General features: G+C 41.9%; 1 long non-coding RNA gene across 1 annotated transcript in view; it reads right to left on the bottom strand.

Moving 5' to 3' along the window:
• LOC128340831 (uncharacterized) overlaps positions 1–5482 on the bottom strand; it is a 32409-nt gene extending 26927 nt beyond the window's left edge. Inside the window, exons 1-2 of the long non-coding RNA XR_008314004.1 lie at positions 2672–5482; positions 424–561 (exon numbers count right to left, since the gene is read on the bottom strand). This is a non-coding gene — a long non-coding RNA (uncharacterized LOC128340831). The remainder of the gene's footprint in view (positions 1–423; positions 562–2671) is intronic.
• Between the last annotated feature and the right edge of the window lie 1309 nt (positions 5483–6791).

A 6791-nucleotide genomic window follows, 5' to 3' on the forward strand; every position in this document is an offset into this window, starting at 1 on the left:
ACCTTTTCAGTTGTTGTAAATCTGGAGACATACTTGGGGAGGTTTTGTCCTGGCAACAGGCCAACAGGCCCAGTTGGATGACCTGTGGGTATTCTGTGTGCATACATATTCTCACCCCAGTTAGATAAGGAATTTATTCAAAGGAAGGAACTATAGCTCAGTGGCACCTGTTTTCAATGCAGAAGGTCCCAGGTTCCATCTCTGACCTCTCTAGGTAAAACTAGGAAAGGCCCCTCTCTGTCTGAGACTCAGAACAGCAACTCTCAGTCTGGATAGGCAATTCTTAGCTAGATAGACCAATGTTCTGGCTTTATATACAGCAGCTAATGTTGTTCTTGGTGGTGGTGGTGGTGGTGGTGGTAGCAGCAGCAGCTTCCAATATTTATAACCTGATAACTACCCCTGATGTCATCATATTCTTACCTGATATACTTCCTCAGCACAAACGAGAGATATTGGAGGCAGTGTTCCTTCAGATATTTAGCCCAAGGGCAAAAGGCCTGTATCAGGATGATCAGGGTTCAGAAGGGTCCTTATGAGGCAAGGCTGCAACATCTGGGGCTGTTTAGTTTAGAAAAAAAGGTTGAGTAAGAGACATGATAGAACTCTATAAAAGTATGCATGGTGTGGAGAGAGAGAACATTTTCTCCTTCCCTCACAACATTAGAATCAAATTTTGTAAAACAATACCAAGAGGCCTGAGTAGGGTAGCTTCCTAAGTAATTATATGTGTATATAGCAAATTGCTTGCTTGCTTAATAAGAAGTGGCAGGAGAGAAATTCCATGGGGGGAAACACAGGGGCTATAAGCCAACAGTAATTAATTTACCCCTGCTAACTGGGCAAAGAGGCACCTTTTAACGTGGTGATTCTCTTTATTTAGCAAGGGGAGAGTAACTGGCCCTCTCCACCCCCAGCACAGTACCACCAGTGACTGTTGCTGGTGTCTATCTCATGTTTCTTTTTAGATTGTGAGACCTTTGGGGACAGGGATCCATTTTGTTTATTTTATTTATTTGTTATTTCTCTGTGTGAACCGCCCTGAGCCATTTTTTGAAGGGAGGTATAGAAATCTTATTATTATTATTATTATTATTATTATTATTATTATTATTATTAATTGCTACTCCCTGCCCCTTCTTCTTCCTTGAGTCTCTGCCGCTCGTGCACAAGCCATACTGCTGGGAGCAGCGTGGACATCTGGAGGCTGGGGAAATGCAGCCCAGCCTCCAGAAATCCCACAATGTATGGCAGGGTTTCTTAACCTTGGGCCCCCAGATGTTGATGGACTACAACTCCCAGAATCCTCAGCCATGTCCATTGTGGCTGGGGATTCTGGAAGTTGTAGTCCATCAACATCTGGGGGCCCAAGGTTAAGAAACCATGATGTATGGCACAAGTAGCATGGTGCATTGGGGGATTTCACCACTGGTAGCCGCTCTAGGTGCCCAGCTCTGTCGCTTTGCAGGCAGCCACATGATTGGGAACTGAGGCAGAAGTGTGCGTTTTCACCATTCTACCTCAGTAAAAGCCTGAGTAAAAAACCCAGGCTACCCAGTGGGGCAGATCCCAGCGTGCCACACGAGCAGTGGTGAGAAGTGGTAGGGCTGTGCAAGCCCAAGTAGGGCTGCTTATATGAACAGCCTCTATTTGTAGCAAATTAAGTTAGCTGACTTCACAAGCACACAACACACACACACACACACACACACACACTATAGTCATTGTCACTTTATCTCTGTCATTTTTCTACATACATTGCACTCAAATCCATTTGCAAGAAGTAAAATGACAAAAGCAGCAATATAAATACATCAATAGCAATAAATCACTATATTAATATAACTAACAATTCAATAAACAATAAGATCAACATTCTAAGATCAATTAGCTGAGCAATTAATTTTAAATAGATATAGAATCTGCATTGTGATTGTCTGATCAAAACATATTAATAAATGGAACATTAAAATTAAACAGCTAAGATTAAACAACCCACTGACAATTCATAAAAGTCTGGATGCTAAAAATACAAACACAATCCAAATTAGTAGCTAAAATAATATAACCAGCCCATAGTTAAAAGTTATTTCCAACAATAAACCCTAGGAAAAGCCAGGTTAAACCTCATTAATCAGTCTTCAATATAGGCATAGCTACCAAACTATGGAAAAGAAGACCACCCTCCTATGTCCGGTGGGTCCCCCAGCTCACCATGATCCCAACTCTGGTGAAAGAAAGGACAGAAGGAAGGAATGCACACAATATCCATGAGACAATTCAGTCCAAGCTATCTTCTCTCACCAAGGTCTCATTTAGTGTGCAAAACAGGGACACTAAGTCTCTGCAAATAGGCAAGTGTACAATTCAGTATTCGGATTTGGCATTTGGAGCATGTACTATTCTATTTGATGCTTTGGATGCATTTCAGATGCCCCCCCCCTCCATTCCAAATCACCCCATTCAGTGAATTGCCTGCATGGCAACCCTAAATGATTACCCAAAGGAATAATCCCATTTGGTGGGACGCATCCTTCCTATTAGGCAGGGGAACTGTAACTTATGAAGCCATAAAGCCTTAGCCTAAGCAGATTTACTCAGAAGTAACTTTTGCTGAGTTCAATGGGACTTAACTCATTGTAAATATGTTTAGGATTGCAATCTTACGTACAAATGTTACAGGAATTTGCACAACCGCATGCTGGAAACAGCAAGTGCTGGAACCAAACCGAACGCCAGACTGGCAGGCTTTCAATACTAGTAGCATCCAGGTGTGGTTGAAATTATGTAGCGACCATCCAAAAGAAGAATGTGGGAGACAAGGCAATTACTGTTTGCTTTATTAAACAGCAACATTTGATTCTTTTTGAAAACTAGTGCTTTAAGCCCTGTCCTGTAAAAGGGAGTCACTGAATACTCAAGACAGTAATGAACTGAAGAGTAATGTATCAGTCCAGCTAGAATCTGGCGACTTTCATTCCTTTCAGCCTGCACACAAGCACCCACCCACACACACTCCTAATATTATCAAAGTCAAAGCAATGGAATAAAGGCATTTGGATTTCCAACAACTGAGTTGACTAAAAATAATGAAAACCACCCTTTTTCACTGAATAGTTTTAGTTCTCATTATAGATTAGTAGTTTTGTGAGATGATGTGGAAATGTTCCTTATTATCACAGCTTTATTGCCTACCTCTGTACATCTGTTCCAAAATTCATATTGAAATGGCCAGACATTTCAATAAGCCAGTGTGGTTTGGAATTTTCATATTGTATCTGGTGCATTAAAATCTGGATGGAAAGCTGGTACTCTTAAATTTACAATTGCACAGACCTTACAACATCTGGGTAGCTTTGCTCTATTGCTTTCCCTGTTCCTTTAAATTTAGAATGAAGTTATGATGTGCATGAAAGGCTAAAGACCTTGTATGTGTGGCAGGTGTTACCGCAAGCTGACAAAAAAAAAATCAGTAATATGTTCATTTTACTTCTGATACAATCTCTTACAAAATATATAGGCTACCTTTTCCAAACAATTTTATTCAGGCAAACTTTATCAACAATCTTCTGAGATCAGAACATTCTTAAGGTATGTATATAAAGCTGTACGTTCTCTAGAAGATACATTGTATGAATTTTCTCTATGCACTTACTACCGTAAAATGAGTTTCTTACCTCCATATGCTCAGTCTGCTTTCATATTCAGAATAAAAAAGTTATTATAAGATTAATGTAAAATCAAGGAGATGCTCTCCAGTGTCCTAGTTATGATAATAATGTTATTCTTTAATAAAATTTATATTATATCAGCCTTGCAAATAGATGATGATGATGATGATGATGATGATGATGATACTTTATTTGTTAGCCCCCCCATAACAAATTGTTCTCATAATACAGCATTAAAACAAGAGTAAAAACACATAAAACACATCTAATAATCACACACACACACACACACACACACACTACAAAAAGTACAAAACAATTTAAAGCTTTTTAAAAGACAGCTTTAAAAATCAAATTTAAAAATCAAATTAAAAAGACTTGAGTAAACAAAAAGGTCTTTTCTTGGTTTCTAAAAGAGCGAAGTGATGGTGCCAGGTGAACCTCACTGGGGAGTGGGCTCCATAAACAGGATGCAACCACTGAAAAGGCCCTTTCCCTAATAGCCACCCGGCTCACCTTGTCTGGCAGGGGCACTCAGAGCAGGGCCTCCAAAGAAGATCTTAAGGTCTGAGTCAGGCAATATGGGGCAAGGCGCTCTCTCAGATAACAGGGTCCCGAGCCACTTGGGGCTTTAAAGATTAAAACCAGCACTTAGAATTGGGCCTGCAAACAGACTGGGAGCCAGTGGAGCTGACAAAGCACTGGCGTAATATGACCAAAGTGCCCAGTCCCAGGTAATAATCTTGCTGCCCTATATTGTACCAACTACAGTTTATAGACTGTTTTCAAAGGCAGCCCAATGTACAATTCATTGCAGTAAACTAAGCATGAGGTTACCAGAGCATGAGTTACTGTGACCAAGCTATCTCTATCCAGGCACAGTCACAGTTGGCTTATCAGCCAAAGCTGATAAAAGGCGCTCCAAGCCAGAAGCCACTTGAGCCGCTGGTGACAATGCTAGATCAATGAGCACCCCCAGACTGTGAACCTGGTCATTCTGGAGGAATACAACTCCATCTAGAACAGGCTGAACATCATTCACTCAGGCAGAGGAACCATTGACCAACAGTACATCTGTCTGGTCTGGGTTGAGTCTCAACTTGTTCCCCTTCATTCCATCAATTCGTAGGAGTGTGCACAAAACCGGCTTGTCCTGTTTGGTTCGAATTCAAACCCAATTCGAACCAGGGAGGTAGGTTTGGTTTTGGTTTTGCTCGAAACACCAACCCCCCTGGTTGGGTTTAAATTCAAACTCAACTCAAACCAGTTCTAAAAGGTTCTACATAGGGTATAATGGGGACTCAAACTAGCCCATTATTCCTTGTGCAGGGCACCTAGGTGCACAAAAGCAGAGTGGGTGGTAAGCACCCATGGGTCTACCACCCATGGGTGCCAACCACCCACCAAACCCCAAAACAATCAAACCCCCCTGCGATTATTGATGAATTTCTGAAGATGTTTACATTTTCCCCATTTTTCCCATAGGGAATAATGGGGATTTGAGGATGCCTCATCTGCCCCCCTGAGGGGTGCCTGGGCACCAAAGTGGGTTTGGAGGCAAGGCAGATATGGCCAGAACTCCCCCCGGGAACCCCAGGCTGGTGGGGTTCATGGTTTCCTTTTTATAAATGTTTAAAGATTTTAGCCTGTTCCAATGAAATGAATAGGAATTGCTCCTCCATTCATTGCAGCAGAACAGTGTGTGGCCTAATTTGATGTGGACTCATCAGTGTTCTTTAGAAACAGAGTTCTTTATATATCTCACAGAGTTTATTTTATTTTTTTTAAAAAAACAAAAAACCATGAACCCCACCAGCTTGGGGCTCCCGGGGGGAGTTTTGGCCAGACCTGCCTTACCCCCAAACCCACTTTAGTGCCCAGGCACCAAACTCTACTCTATGATATTGTTGCCTCTTTTTGAAGAAGTGTTTTTGTAACAGGATTACATTAGATAATATTTCACCCCTGAAGAAGGCTTCTGCGGACACTCATTGGGCTCAAATTAACCTGTTTACAGCACAGTGGGACTTCTGTCTCTTCATTTGCATCTCTGCTAACCCCTGCTAACTTGGCAAAGAGACACCTTTTAATGTGGTGATTCTCTTTATTTAGCAGGGGGAGAATAACTGGCCCTATCCACTCCTAGCACTGCACCTCCAGTGACTGTTGCTGGTGTCTATCTGATGTTTCTTTTTAGATTGTGAGCCCTTTGGGGACAGGGAGCCATCTTATTTATTTACTATTGCTCTGTGTAAACTACCCTGAGCCATTTTTGGAAGGGCGGTATAGAATTCAAATAAATTATTATTATTATTATTATTATTATTATTATTATTATTATTATTATTATTATTATTTTAAAAAGCAGGAGGAGACAACTCAAGTCAGATGGCAAGTGGGGCGGGGGGGAGGGGAATCCAAAAGGAACAACAGTCACACAACCAGGAAAAAGGTCCTGGTTCTGATCTTCAAAGCTTTGCGGGGCCTGGCGCCAGCCTACCTACAGACCCGCCTCACCCACCCAGTTACATCCCATCCGGTTAGATAAGCTCTGATGGCCCTTCTGTCGGTCCCTGATTTCCGAGATGTTTGGGGCTCTAGGACCCATAAAAGGGCCTTCTCAGTTGCTGCCCCGCTCCTTTGGAACTCTCTCCCCCTACAGATCCAGCTAGCACCTTTCTTACCAATCTTCAAATTGCTATTGAAGACTTTTCTTTTTTGCTAGGCCTTTGCCCTGTAGTTCATTTTTCTGTTTTTTCGGTAGTTACTTTAGTTAGGAACATAGGAAACTGCCATATACTGAGTCAGACCATTGGTCTGTCTAGCTCAGTATTGTCTTCATAGACTGGAAGCGGCTTCTCCAAGGTTGCAGACAGGCATCTCTCTCAGCCCTATCTTGGAGAAGCCAGGGAGGGAACTTGGAACCTTCTGCTCTTCCCAGAGCGGCTTCATCCCATGAGGGGAATATCTTGCAGTGCTCACACATCAAGTCTCCCATTCAGATGCAACCAGAGCAGACCTTGCTTAGCTATGGGGCCAAGTCATGCTTGCTACCACAAGACCAACTCTCCTCTCCTCTTCTTTAATAATTTTTAATTATTAATGTAATGTAATTTTTAA

The sequence above is a fragment of the Hemicordylus capensis genome, chromosome 1, assembly GCF_027244095.1.
Source record: "Hemicordylus capensis ecotype Gifberg chromosome 1, rHemCap1.1.pri, whole genome shotgun sequence".
Taxonomy (NCBI): Eukaryota; Metazoa; Chordata; class Lepidosauria; order Squamata; family Cordylidae; genus Hemicordylus; species Hemicordylus capensis.